The 15,284-nt window shown below is 42.6% G+C and overlaps 1 long non-coding RNA gene across 1 annotated transcript; it reads right to left on the bottom strand.

Annotated features, from left to right (window-relative positions):
* Positions 1-333: 333 nt before the first annotated feature.
* LOC125756081 (uncharacterized) lies at positions 334-6,439 on the bottom strand. The gene is made up of 2 exons (XR_007414153.1): positions 6,326-6,439; positions 334-697 (listed from the first exon to the last, which is right to left on the bottom strand). It is a non-coding gene; the product is annotated as an uncharacterized LOC125756081 (long non-coding RNA).
* Positions 6,440-15,284: the final 8,845 nt, after the last annotated feature.

Below are 15,284 nucleotides of genomic sequence, written 5' to 3'. Positions count from 1 at the left end.
AGTTTAAATTTTAAATGACATGACATACATGAGATTATCCAGCCCAAGGGTTACTCATTAGCTTCATTCATTCATTCATTCATTCACTCATTCACTCAACAAATATGTATCAAGCACTTCCAGTGGGCCAGGAGGTATTCTGGGGGCTGATGATACAGTTGGGAACTGAATAATGCCTTGCCCTCCTGGATCCTGTACAATAGTAGGGGAGCAGGCAATAACAAGATAAACCAAAAGATTTCTCTCAGCTGGAGCAAGTTCTGTAGAAAAAAAAAAAAAGCAGAATAATAGGATGAACAGTGATAAGATGGCGGTGCTAGAAATAAACACTGATTCTTTCTCCTTTTGTTCACATGGTTCTTCTCTTTTTGAATCCCAAAGTCTCCCACCCTCTGACCACGGGTCTCCAGGAAGGATAAACAAGAGGTTATAGTCCTGTTGAATTGAGTCATCTGACATCCTTTAAATAAAGTTGTGGACACCAATAGAAGAGTCCATGGTCAACAGGATGGACAGTTTGGGTGTCGCTTTGGAGATCCTTGGAGACTCGTAGCTATGCTGTCTCCGGGCTTGTCATGGTTGACACTACAGAGGCAATTCTTGGGGAATGACACTTCCCCCCAAAAGAGGCAGTCCTCAATAATGCCATCTTTGTTGCAGCAGAACATCAGTGACCTTGTTCTGAGCTGGATTCAAGCTGAAGGGAAAGAAGGGAACGGCCAGCTGTGAAAAGATCAATTTGTTTCCAATCCACTCTTTCTTACCGTCAGAGTGGCTGGCTCCCCACATTGGCTGGGTCTGTCAGGGACAGATGCCAAGTAGGGCACAAACTGAAGAAACACCCCCTGTTCCCACTGAAGCAGGAGCATTCAGCCTTCTGAGCAGAGTCTGTGGTATTAGCCATCACCCAGCTGTACTGCTTTGGGGAGACACAGGTTGGGGCAGCCAGGAGGGAGACCTCAAGTCTAATTCAAAGCTATACCTCTTCAAATCCTATTATTCACATCTGAAAATAACCAGTGTGGGCTGGATGTAAGCAAGTCGGCATCCCATATACCATAGTTGGAAGGGTAAATGGGTGTAACTTCTTCAGAGTCCCACGTGACCATATCTATGGGAATTGAAAGCTTTGTTGCAGCCAGTCCACTTCTAGGAATTTATCCTTTGAGTAAATTCTCAGAAGTCCACCAAGATAAAGTCACAGGGATATTTACTGCAGCATTGTTTGCAATAGCAAAAGTCTAGAATCAACTGAATGTTATGGTATAGCTAAAAAGAATGAGGCACACATAGGTTTATGTAGAAAGAGGTCCAAAAGAAAAAGGAGTAAGGCAATGTGCAATTCAGTATGGATGGTCAAATCCATTTGTTAGCTATGAAGCTAATCCCTCCATCAGTGTATATGTCCTGTTGTATCTCTGCTTATACTTCCATCTAATCCCACTCCACTTCTAGGATCTGATAAGACTCATGTAGCAAATGGACTCATGTAGGGACCTATGAGTGTGTGAGATGCTGGGGGTAAGTGGAAACCATCCGTAGGTAGAACAGTAGAGTGAGAAGCCTTGCAAGCTTCTGTAACTCCATCCGTGTGTCGGTTTCCCTGGGCCAGGATGACATAGAATCAACAGCCAGATGAGTAGAGAGTTGCTTATTGCTTATATGGTTTTTGACTTTTCCTGAGCTCCTTCTGGATGAGCAACTGAGACCACTCGGAGTACTTTCAGCATCATCATAATGGTTGACCCATTTCCTTCTCTCACCAAATAGCACAGAGAACAAATGTGAAGGAATCTAAGAGAAAGAAAAGTTCGTATTTGCACAAAAAGAATTTTCCCTCTTCCAGCTTTAAAATATCCAGACGTTTTCCAGTTGCAAACGTGACCAAATTCACAATGAGCACCAAATGTTGAAGAAAAAAAATCATTCTTCCCACCCTGCCACTAATCAGCTGTGGAATTTTGATAGAGCTCTCTGCTCTCCCTGGGTGTCAGTCCTGTGGCATGCCGGGAGAGGCTTATACAGAGCACCTGCGCCACTTCTCTCCCTGCTTGCACTGACACACAGGGCTAATCAATCGTAGCATTCCCTCCAACAGATCCCAGATGATTCCTCCGAATCCTTCTTGATACAGAACTCCAAGGAGTCACCAAGGATGACTCCAAGCCGATATTAAAGATAACGTTCATTGCATCCTCCAGACTAGATGATCTCTAAACTTTATTCCAGATTTAACATACCGTTTTCATAATTCAAGGATTCATCTGAATCCAAGCTTGTTCACGAAGTCAAGCCGGATTGCAAAAACACATGTGAGTTATTCCCACTTCTGAGTTGTAGAATCTGGCGATCCATGTAAGTCAATATGAACTTGACTTCTAATTGCTTTCCATTATTATCTCGTTGTCATGACCTGTACAACCTTGCTGCCTCTCTGGGGAGCCTTAATTTAATTATAGAAAGGTTATCTCATATGGCAATTTTCAAAGTCCACTGCACTATACCCACAGAGGTACTCAAGGGTTTTCCAAGGTCCCCAGTTGGCAGATAGTGTTAAGGGAATTTTTAGATTCTCAACTTTCATTTGCACTCTTTCTCAAGAATCTGAGAATAAGGAGTCTCCTTTTCATAAATACCTTTCACCCACTTTACGAAAGGAAGCCACACCTCTCACTCATCTTGAGTTGCCTTGGGGTATAAATTTCTCTGGGAGACCAAACAACAGTACAATTCAGAGTTCTGTTTTAATTGCTGAGAAAGTGAATGGCTGCTGATCTAGTAGCAAACCGTGTTGCAAGTCAGAAGATTTCCAGTGCTTTGGTTACAACAAAACCAGAGGGCAACCTAATTAGAACGTCAGTTAAAAAGCATTTTGAATGATTTTTGGCATACAACCTGGTAGAAGATTATAACATTGCGATCACAATAGTTCTCCTTGTCTCATCTATTAATTGCTGTGAATGAGTTTCTCAGTGCTTACAATGAAAAAATGAAAACCAGGAATGGAATTTATATAATACCATCTCATGCTACCAATAATGTATATTCCTTAACAGAAGATTGAAGAAAAATCCATGTCTTTCAGAAAGCATTTCCAAGGGCACCTGGGCGGCTCAGTCCGTTAAGCGTCCAACTCTCGATTTTGGCTAAGGTCAGATCTCGGGATCATGGGATCAAGCTTTATGTTGGGCTCCACACTGGGTGTGGAGCCTGCTTGGGATTCTTTCTCTCTCCCTCTGTTCCTCCCCTGCTTCTAAGAAAGAAAAAGAGACAAAGAAAGAAAGAAAGAAAGAAAGAAAGAAAGAAAGAAAGAAAGAAAAGAAAGCAAGAGCAAGCAAGCATTTCCAATAAGCCTCTGTTTCATGTCACAAATATTCATCAAAATTTTATTAAGTGTATAGTGGATTTATCAATTTATTATTTCTAATAATCGCTATAATAATTCAATCAGAAGAAATTGCCTTGTGCTAGAGCCTTATACTTACAGAACATTAAAAAAATTAATATCGATTTATATACATCTTATGTTTTAGAGGAAGAGGATAACGTGATCAGTGAAAGACTTTCAAATATAAAAATACAGATAATAAACTCCTATGGAGGAAGTGGAATGGAAATACACATTCAAGGAGGAAAAGAAACTATGTAAGTTTTCAACTGTTAAGAAACATCTTATTCACATATTTCTTAATGGATAAATAGCACCAAATCACTATGGAATTTAGATTTTGTGAAATCTATTTAAAAGAGTTTTATTTTTAAATGTATTTTTAATATACTTGAAGTTATATCCTTTGCAACTACTTAAACAGACAACAAAAGCAATTGTCAACTTAAAAGGTAAATGGTTTTCCAAGATTACTTTAGGAGGTACAAAACAAACTCTTGAAGACTACTATATTTACCACTTGAAGATTTATTGTATTTACCTTTACTGTATTTTATCATCTTTTCAATAATTATAACAGGACAGATCAAATGGCAGGTGTTTAAAGGGACCCTATTTGTTGATAAACTAATCTGTGTAAAGGCGGTAAGAATGACACATTTTCTAAGTATAAATGTTGCTTGTCAAGTTGGGCTGAGAGCGGACTAGATCTGGGCCTGGTTGTCAGTCTCAGTCCAGTATTGCTACACCTGAACCCACCTTCAAGGGTAACTACAAAGTTACCCTTTGTAACTGGGCACCATAGCTTGATTAGGATATTGAAAGATTTTTAAACCCAGGGCTTTTGTTGAGAGATTAAAAAAATATATATTTAATTATAAAATATAATGCTGGTGCTTTGGAATCAATGCCTTATCTGGAGAACACAAGCAAAGGAATAAATATTTTAAAATCATTTTTTAGGATGCTCTTGCCTTCTTTGGTCAATTCCATGTGCTCTCCTTTCTGGGAAGATTGCTGAACTGGGGTGAAGGCAAGTCAAGGAGGTGGTAGGAGGAAAAAATGTGTGTCATCTCTCTGCTGTTGCTTTAGTTTTAAGTGGGGTTTATTTATCCACTGACTCATTCAGTAACTTTACCTAAACACTCAGTCGGTGCCAACTTCTGGGTTAGGATCTGGAACTCCCAAGGCCAAGAAGATGCAGGTTCTGCCCTGAAGAGCTCAGAGGTTACTAAGGGAAAGGTCAAGAAGTAATTAAGATACTCTGCAGTAAGCATTTTATTAGAAGAACCATCAAGGTGGTAGGGATCAGAGAAGGGTGGAGAGACCTATCCTGTAAGAGCTGGTGATGTTTGAACAGGTTTTAAATAAGTGAGAAGTAAGAGCAGTTCCAGCAGGAGGCACAGTACATACTGTAAGATGGCAGCAGCATGTGCCATCATGACATCTGAAGAATGGAAAATACATTGTGGCTGATGCAGTGGGTAGAATCAGGAGGCAGGGACAGGAGATGTAGCTCAAGAAGGAAGTTGGGGAGAGGTCACAGAGAGCCTTGAAAGCCTTATCCTTTGCGCAATGGGAAGGTACATGACTAGATCAGGATTCTAGGCTGATGAGTCTGGGTGTTCATGGGTTCAAAGATTTTTTTTTTTTTAATGTTTATCCTAGTGATGGATGCAAACCGATTCTCCAGAAACCCTTAGCTGACCTCTCAACAACATCTTCTTCTTCAAAAAGGCTCTGATTCTATGGCATTCAGTGCATCCAGTAAATGTTTTATACTAAGAAGAGGAGGGAATGAACCAGAAAGTTAGCTACTCATTTGTTTTATCAGTGTTTATCAGTGCCTCGTCCCTTACATGTGGTTCCACACATTTTTTTTCTCTCTACAATATATTTGTCAAGTGAGAACTATGAGCCCCACCTTAGTAACGTATACACTGAGTTACAGGTGGGCTGAGTAAGTTGGCCAAGGTGAGACTGCTGTAAGAATTAGACTCTCTGCAAACCCGGGCAGCCTGGCTTACACGAACTATTCTACTGTTCTGGACTGTGAGAATAAAAACACATCAAACCAGTGAGGAGAACCCTTCTAGAGATGAATTTGGCCTGCCCTTGGCTCCCTTGCAAGTGAGGGGGTTCTACACATATGTGCTCACAGGCCAAGTCTGGAGATGAAAGGAACATGAGCTCTAGGTCCTGCTGAGGCCAGGGTCACAGAGAGTCTTTTCACTGCTATTGCTTCTATTCCTGAGCTGGAACTGCCAGGTCCAAAGGATGGTCATCTTCGTTCCTCTCCTAATCTCACTTCAGTAAATAGCATCACCATCTACTGAGCCTCCACCTCCAGGATGCTGCTTTTCTCTATTTCATTTCCCACATCTGATCGATCACCAAACCCTGGCAAGCTTGTCTCTAGTATCACTAAAACCTTCCATATCCTTCCATCCCCACAGCTCCAACCCTGGCCCAAAACACCATCATCTCTTGCATACGTGACTCTGACAGCTCCTCGGTGGTCTCCCTGACTCCAATTTGCCTTCTTAACTCTGCTTCATCCTGCAGCCAGGATGATATTTCTAAGACATGAATGAATCTATCCTTGCCCCTGCCTTGTTGGCATCCTGGAATGGCCTCTCATCACTTGGCTGCAGGAGAGATCGAAATCCTTCACATGGCTTTCAAGGCCTGCATGAGAACCTACCAACCACCTTGCCCTTCTCACCAGCTCAACCCCAATTATCCCTCTGTTCCCTGCCAGCTTTTCTAGAATGCAGGATGCCCTTTCTCACCTCCACATGCTGATCCCTCTGCCCTTCTCCAACTCCCATCCTTCTTTCCTTCCCTTTCTACTATAACTCATCATGTCCAAGACTCTGTTCAGGGGTAGCGCTCTCTAGCAACCTTGCTCCACTCCCACCCACGTAGATCTTGTACCTGCTTCATCATGGCACTCATCACATTGTATCACAACTGTCCCTTTGTCTGTCTCCTCCCTGAGCTATAAGCCTCTTCAGGGCAAACCCTGTGGTTCATCTAAATTCCTCACTGCCCAGAACAGAGCTAAATATAGAACAAATGATCAGAATCTATGTATTAAATATCCTCATTGTCATCTTCACCTCATAATGGACATCATATGTTCTCATAATGGATGCTGTATTTGCAAACAGTGTGATTGCAAAATTTAAATGAGCTTGAACTTTGTCATTAACTCACTAGGGCCACCCCAGCCTCCCTCTTCTGCACATGGTGAAGAGGCTTCATTGTCTTTATGAGACCATGTTCCCTTAGCAGGGGAACCAACTCATCCTGCTAATTGGAAACAGAGGCTAACAAATGCTTTCTCCACAATTTTAAAAGTCTGAGCAGACCTTCTGACTGTGGATGAGAACATAATGGATTTTTCACACCTGCTTTTCCAAAAACAGAAAGGAATCCACTCCAAGCTCTGCAGAAGAAGAGTTCTTGCAACTTTTCCTTTTTTGGGGAAATCTTCCAATACTGTGGGCCCCAGGCTACTGAGTGGAAACCCACTTCCTCACTTTTGCCTCCTTCCCAACACACACACAAAGATCGAGAAAGAGAAGCAGGTATTTGAAGATTTCCTTTAACCAAGGATTGACCCAAAGAAGGGTTGTGTCTCATAAGTTCTTTCAAGGAAAAGGCACACTGGGCTGGCTAAAGGTCAAGAAAGAAGATGAAAAAGGACAGACACAGGGTGGTCCAGATGCCCAAGCCCTTTCCACACTGTGACACACAGCTGTTTGGGAGAAGTTTTGGAAATCTGATCCTAAAATATATCATGACGTCACTGAACATTCTTTATCATGATGAAGCACAGAACAATACGCGTCCTATGGTAAATGCCTGTGGCAGAAGCCCAAGATTTAGTGCTCTGACTCCTTGGTTACACCACTGTTGAGCTTTCCGAGTATTTCTATTCTAATATAAAACAAGCCTTGGATGGATATTGCATTACGTGGGTAGGGAAAAGAATTCCAAGGATATTTGTTCCCACCACTTTCAGGAACTGTTGTTATGCCATACCGACGGAGCATACGGAGCGAGATAAAGATGCACGGTTTTAAACCCTCCAGGGCTTAACATCTAGGAACTTCCATTTACTCACTTGTAATATGGAACTAGTAACATCTGCCCGCAATTTGAGAAGATTCCATGAAAAAAGAAATGTGTAAAACAATTATGCCAGTGCCTGGCACATGCAAGTTCATAGTAAATGTTACCTTATTTTATAATCGCATGGGAGAGGCACATATGGAAGGATTATTTACGATCCTGGCAAAGGGAGTGATCAGGGAACAGAGACACAAGTAAAATACAGAGAGGCGTTCTGAGCGGATTATCGAAGAATGACTCACAGAGCAGGTGGCACTTAGGCTGAGCATTGGAGAATGAAATGACATTTTAGATAGGATGACAAGGCTGTCTTCCCAAAAGTCTGTGTAACTGAAGCACATCACTTGAGTGAGGAAAGACACATTTCTTGGCTCAGCTAGTTACTATTGTGTCATTTGTTAACATTATCAAATCTTTTCCATGTGTTTCTGTTTCCTATCCAAAAATAGATTACAAACGAGAAACTGAGATTCTAGTTCCCAGAGCATCCTCATTAATTTGTCTCTTTCATGAATGCCAATGACTACAGGGTGTTAAGTTGCTGCAGAGTGATGATACGGTGACTCAATCTTTTTTCTCCGGAGACTGGAAACAGCCATCAGTCCCCTGGGGATGGAGGGAAGAAGGACATCATCTTATTGGAGAGTCCTTGGGAAAAAACAAGAGTGGTACCCTAAGTGGGTAGAGAATCAGTAGCCTCTCTGGCACGCATAAGTTCTATAAAAGGCTAGCATGTGTAGCAAACACTGTGTGTGGACTACAGCTGCAAGGGCACGTGACTACAGGAAGTCCTTTGCCTAGTGGGGTGCACATGGGTAGGCTGGTGGTGCCCAAGTCATTGTAGGCAAGCAGCCAGTTCTCACCAGAGCCAGCCATGGGCAGATCCATTGAGTTCCATGAAACTCCCTATTCCCCAGTAGACACTGTCCTTTCCAGAAGGTCAGCAAAGCTGAATAAATGCTTTGTCCTCTGCCGAGCACACCGTATTCATCATAATCTAGTCCAGCCATATATCTCCCTTATGGATCCCATATTCATCCCTCCTGAATTATTCACTGCTCCAGAACATTCTTCCGTGCCTCCTTGCCTTTGCACGTGTTGTGTCTTCTACTAGAACATCCTTTCCCAGTTGCTTTGCTCTCAAGATGTTTTAAGACTCAGTGTAGAGATAAGTCAACTAATCCTCTGTCTAGCCTGGGTTAGATGACCCTAGCTTGTACCTACCTCTGCCATGGGATTCGTTCTGCTGGATTGTAACAGCCCCATTACTCATCTTTTCCACACTTGAATGTACATGCCCCAAGAGCAGAGACTGGATGTTTAGGTCCCCATTGCCTAGCATCATACATAGTATACTCAAATGAATGTTTGTGGAATAAATGAGCCAATGAACCAGTTACAATATGGGTAGACTCACATGGAACAGAGAGATAAGAGGGCCCCACTGATCCTTATTCCTAAAGAGTTCTATTTTCATCCTATAAATTGTTCCAAACCTCAGGGGAGTATTGCTCGCCACCCTGTCATATTGCCACCCAGGAGAGAGGTCTACACATAGAAAGAATTAGTCATCAACTAAAAGGTAAGATCTGAGGGGCATGGCCAGATCTGTTACCTACCAAAATTTCTTCCATATCCCTGACCAAGATCTTCCACATTCAGGAACAAGTTCATTGATCCCCCACGGTGGCAGGGACTGTCTAGCTCTTCATAAAATGTGTTTCCTCACTTTCCTAAGACCCCTAGATAAACTCATAATTCTAGCCAATGGAATGCCACTACTACAACTGTTCCATAATCCCACACATGCATTCCTCCTCGTCCTTTTTACTTCTGCTGGCTTATTGCAAGTAAGCATGATCTCCATGGAAGTCAAGGACATATAGCTATAGATGGAAACATTCTGATATGACTGCTTGATGGAGAGTCAGCCCTCTAACAGGGCTCTGTGTGGACAACATAGAAATTTATGTTGTGTTAAGCCACAGAAATTATGCAAGTTATTTTTGTTCCTGTTACAGCAACTGTTTAATTCTACCTACACATATGTTACCCTTGAGCCTATGGCACTATTCATCAGATAACCATAAGAGCAAGGATTTTAAGAGGATGGGCCACAATGAGGGCAGAAAACACCCAAAGCTTGAGACAGAGGTGGCAGTGGCCACCTGTTTGCTAGAGGGCAATTCCAAGAGGGGTCCTAGATCCTTCCATCACTCCTCATGTAACTCTTCTTGGGTTAGCCATGCTTTCTGCGCTAGTGAGGGGCATCTAACTTGATGGTGAAGACCCAGGCCGTGAAGAGAGTGAGACCTAGCTCGAATCCTGGTTTTGTCACTTAGTGGCTCTGTGCCCTAGGGTCAGCCAGCTTCACTTGCCCTGGATTAGAAGAGCTCTCAAGTGGAGATGCTAACCTACACATCTCTGTTTCAGAGTCACATGAAAAAATAGTTGTTAAACACATAACAATATTTGTAATATTATAACCACTCAATAATTAGCACCCATCTTTACTCTTTCCTATGAAATACAAACTCCTACAAAATTTGTAACATTTCTGTTTTTTTTTTTTTTTTTTTTTTTTAATTATAGACTACTTGCCACCTGGAAAGCACAAGAAAAACATCCAGTCCCTGCCCTCAAAAGAGGATATCAGCATCCTTTGGCTTCTATTTCTCACCTTTCTTTCCTTTGATAGCTAGAGCAGCAAATGAGCCCCTCTCCTTGCCTGTCTTGGGATACATTTGCGTTTGGAAGGTCATAGGCCAGCCCAGAGAGCACAAGGCAACTGTGGGTCTCTCAGAGCCAGAGCTGCTGTGGATGTAATCCGATCTGACCACAGAGAATGTGATTAAGTGAAACCCCATCTGCTGTGAGCCTTCCCATGTTCCCAGGAGGGACCAGAGCAGGATATGAGGCGGCGGCAATCCCGAGGTAAGGGGTCTGTGCGGAAATGGTGAGATCCCCCACGTGTAATGTGTCTCACCGCAGGCCTGTGTGGGTCTCCCCCAGCATGACATCATCCTGGAGTTCACCAGGGCTCAGATCTGCTCACACTCTTCCTTGCATGTGGGCAAGGGACTTGGGGCGTACGTGAGTGTGAGCATGTCTGTGTGCAGTGTGCATGTGTACATGTTATGTGCATGTGTGTGAGGTGCTAGAGGGTATAAACTAGGATTCCTCAATCTCAGCCCTATTGGCATATTTGTATTGCATAAGCCTTCGGTTTGCATGGGACGCATTACAGGATGTTCAACAGCATCCCTGGCCTCTATCCACTAGTTGCCAGTAGCACTCCCACCCAAGTTGTGACAGCCAAAAATATCTCCAGTCATTTCCAAATGCCCCCTGGGGAGGAAAATGCCTTCCCTCCCAGGTCAGAAGCACTGGCATAAACCAAAGAGTGAAACAAATCAACCCCTTTTTATCAAAGACAGGAGAAAGAATTCAAGAGGAAAACAAAATACATTAAGTCCCCAGATCCTTATCTAGTTTTAGAAATGAAGTAAAAGCTGGTAAGGAAGCTTTGTTCAGATATTTGTTAAATAAAGAGAAAAATCTAGAAGCGATAATAATTTCCAACTATTTAGCACTTCATGTGTCCTAAGTGCTTTATTTCACTGACTTTTTAAAAATTATTTGTTATTTATTTGAGAGAAAGCATGGGCAGAGGGAGAGGCAAAGAAAGAGAGAGAAGCAGACTCCCTACTGAGCAGGGAGCCTGACATAGAGCTCGATCCCAGGACCCTGAGATCATGACCTGAGCTGAAAGCAGATGCTTAACTGAGCCACCCAGGTGCCCCATCTCACCAACTTTTAACAACAGCCCTGCATGTAGCTGTTTTTACCTCCATTTCATGGAGGGAAAAACTGAGACTTGGGGAGATGACCAGTCTCGCCCAAAGCATTCAGCTCTAAAGTAACAGCTGGGATTTGAACCCAGGTCTGCATGATATAAAGCACAAATTCAGAGCCGTTGGGTTATCTTAGGGCGTTATTTTGGAGTCGTGTATGCAACATGATAAAAATTTTAAAGTCTGTGATTTAAACCAGTGAGTATTTGATGAGAACTACTACACTCAGCGTCAGCCTAGACAGAGGTGGGTGGATTTGAGTGGAAGAATCAGACTTCCCATGCTCTTACTTAGGCAAGAGTAACCAACCCACGTTTATAAGTCAACAAGAAATAGCACATAATTAACCCCTAAGGGGGCAGTACACGTTAAAGGCATAGAAAATAAATAGTAGGACGAAGAGAAAGAGCATGTTTCAAAGATTGGGTTTCTAATATTCTGTCCCTGAATTGGGTGGCCGGTACACCTGAGGCTCCTCAGTGATGACGTGGAGCCGACGGCTTTTACTTGGCATTGAAGGGTGCTGGGATCTAATTCCAGCTCCGACACTTACCAGCTGTGTGGCTTTGGGCAAAGCACTTTACCATAGGGAGCCTCAGCTAACTCCTCAGCAAAATAGAGACTAAAACACTCAGTTCTCACACCAGTTAGATGGGCACATTTCAGAGTTCATCTGCCTTGGTAACTCCTCAAAGGGCAGCCGTACAGTGGTGATAAGCAGGGACTCTGGGGGCCAGATAGTCTGGATTTGAGTCCTGGCTCACCCTTAGTCTTATCAGTTGTACAACCTTAGACATCTTTTTTTTTTTTTTTTCCATTTTAAAACCTTAGACATCTTATCTAACTTCTCTGAGTTCCTAAGCTATCTCCTTAATTAAAAAGTGGAAATAATAGTGATGATAATAATACCTCTCTGATAGGTTATGAGGATTTAATGAGTTTAGCACCTGTAACGCTTTAAAGTCCATAACACAAAATAAATATTATATCAATATGTTTTAAATGAATAAAGTAAAAATTCACATCCCCACTGTGAAAATCGCAAAGGAAACCAGTATCATGAATAAAGAAAAATGGCTTATGTTATTTTTTTTCTATCAATAGCAAGGTATTTTTAAATGGCTAAGCATTTTCTGCAGAAATTAGTTTTGTCTACAAAGGGTCATTAAATTATTTTTTTAATACAAATTTTTAAAAAATACTCACCCCTCAGGATTGAACTAAGTCCAGGAAATGGGAACTAATATAGAGCATCACAGCCACTTGGTTCTTGTTTTACCACACTCATCACTGTTTTGTTTATGACTATATGCTTTCTGTGTGTATTTATGTGTTTAATGGTCATCTCACCCATGAATCTGAAAGTTCACTGAGAGTGAGGACTGTGCCTTTTACTCACTGCCTCTCCAGCACCTGACTTAGTGCCTCACACATAATAGATATTCGTTAAAAAAAAAAAAAAAAAAAAAAAGCTGAATGATTAGAAAACGTTAATGCACTCTTTCTCCCTGCATTTTCTTGTAAGATAATGAATCTTCTGATCCTGGAAGCACTGAAGCAATGGAAAACATTAGGTTCTCTATACCTCTGTGTCCTATCACAGCCTCTTATGGTGACTTTCACTACAACACATATCACATTGTTCTGCAATTACCTAAGTTTCTCTGTGTGTCTTCTCCTATGGGGTGATAAACAACCACAGAGCTGGAAAGATCACCCTTTAATCTCTGTGACATGGTGACATGGCCCCGTTACTGATACCCATGGTGGGACATATGTCTGAATCCAGTAGATAAAGTTGATAAAATAAAGACATTGACGTCTTAGAGGGAGGGCATCAATGACCAGACTACAACTCAGACAAAATTACCACTCTGATATCTTCCTATTCAACTCACCAATTCTAGGCTTCAGCAATTCTAACTGCTACCAACTCTGTTCATGCAACATCCGACCATCAGGAACAAAGGATTGCATTCATTATTTTTATTTCTACAGAAAAACATAACAATCAATAATTCTCTATTAAATGAAATTGGCTGCTTTTATAAGGAAAAGGTGTGAGCAGGTTTTTTCACATCCAAGCTTGTGATTCAAAGATATTTAGATTCAACCATTAATAAAATAAATGTCTACAGAGTGCTTACTGTGTGCCAGCCACTTAGCAAGGGGCTGGTTAAATCTCATTGGATCATTCATGACCTAGAGAATGACCTTGCCATGGGGCATTCTTCTCAGCTACCCAAAGGAAACCGGAAGTTCTTATTGCATTGTTTGGGTTAGAGAGCACAAAAGGACTCAGAAGTCTTGGAGACAAACTCTCCATCCTTTGACCTCAGTGCTTTTGGAGAAGGGAACTCTTCATGCACAAAGAAAATAGTTATTAAGCCACAGATACTTCCTAGCCACAAGGTAGACTCCAAAGCAGGTGCCTGGGCATCAGGAAGTCTGGCAGATTTATAGGTCTCATCTGTCCAACCATCATGTAACTCCCTTGACACACAACTTCCTTCATGACTTCATTTGTGATTGTTCTCCATGGGAAGGAAGAAGGAAATTGGCATTTTCCGTGTCTGTCTGCATGGTAGCTTTGTGTCTGTAGCCCTATAGTAGATACAATCCTCATGTAACACTGGAGCATAGGAAACATCTCATTTCTCTCAACCCTGCCTTTCTGCTCTTACATCCTCACCCAGGTAACTATTAAAATGGAAGAAAAAAAAAGTAATCATAATAAAATAAAAGTCACCAAGTATCTGGTAAAATTCAATCTCAACTCTGATGGGGAGTTGTTCCTGGTTTATTCAGGTGTCCAGGGGTCCTACATGTCCCAGAATATCTAGGAACCACTGTATACTTCCCTCAGCTCTGACTGTGGCAGATTTCGTCGCTGTGCAAGCCTGCACTCCTAGAAGTGAGTGCCTCTGCTCTGTGCACACCCAGTGCTCTGTGCACTGTGGTGCTGGGATCTTAGCAAGGCCTAAGTTCACTAGTTGAACTAATATGTAAGTGCCATCTTTGTAGGTCGAATGTAGTCGAATGCCAGCAGTTTCACATAAATCATGTTAGATTAACTGTGCAAACAAGACTGCAACTGGCCAAAGAACCAAAGTACTTCCATATCCTTTAGAAGCATCCACTCACTACCCATTCCCGCTCCTTAAACCAGGCTCCCAGAAGATCTCTCACTGGCAACACTATACTAGCCTAGACGAGCTACTGGTGGAATAGGCTTCAAAGTAAGCCCCCTCTGCTGGCTTCTACAATGCAGCTGTCTCACTGATTCATTCTGGCCCCCACGCCCCTGCCGTCCATGGGGATTATCAAGGCTTCGCCATGACTTCCTTATAAAGTATTTCCAGGGAGGAAGTCTTCCATCATCTGCTTCAAACAGTGAGTCATGTATCTATACTTACTGCAGAGTACTCCCCGTGTACCATCCTTCTGCGAGTCAGGCTGCTTCCTGGCCTGGGCAGGTGTTCTAAAGAATTTAGAAAGCCTTTGAACTTCCCTTATGAAGGAGGCTCTCTGAGACAGCATCTGAAAGACTGGCTTGGCATCTCACTCTGGGGCTCCTCTAGTCCCCAGATACCACAGCTCCATCTGTCACCAAGTGAATTGGAAACCTGAGGGAAGCAGGTGAGAGAGGACTCGCGGATTGGGCACCGTAGCAGGGAAGCAGAGAGGTGCTCCCTCTTCTCAATCACCCCCTTACGTCTTTTCCAAGTAGAAGAAACTCCATGTGAAGGATTTTCTAAGACATAAACCCCTCTGGTTTCTGTGAGTCTTAACAGAAATCCAAACCACGGGATCCCTGGGTGGCGCAGCGGTTTGGCGCCTGCCTTTGGCCCAGGGCGCGATCCCGGAGACCCAGGATCGAATCCCACATCGGGCTCCCGGTG

Source organism: Canis lupus, chromosome 11, assembly GCF_003254725.2.
Source record: "Canis lupus dingo isolate Sandy chromosome 11, ASM325472v2, whole genome shotgun sequence".
Lineage (NCBI taxonomy): Eukaryota > Metazoa > Chordata > Mammalia > Carnivora > Canidae > Canis > Canis lupus.
The sequence above is the reverse complement of the archived record's forward strand: the minus strand, read 5'-3'. Positions and strand labels throughout refer to the sequence as shown.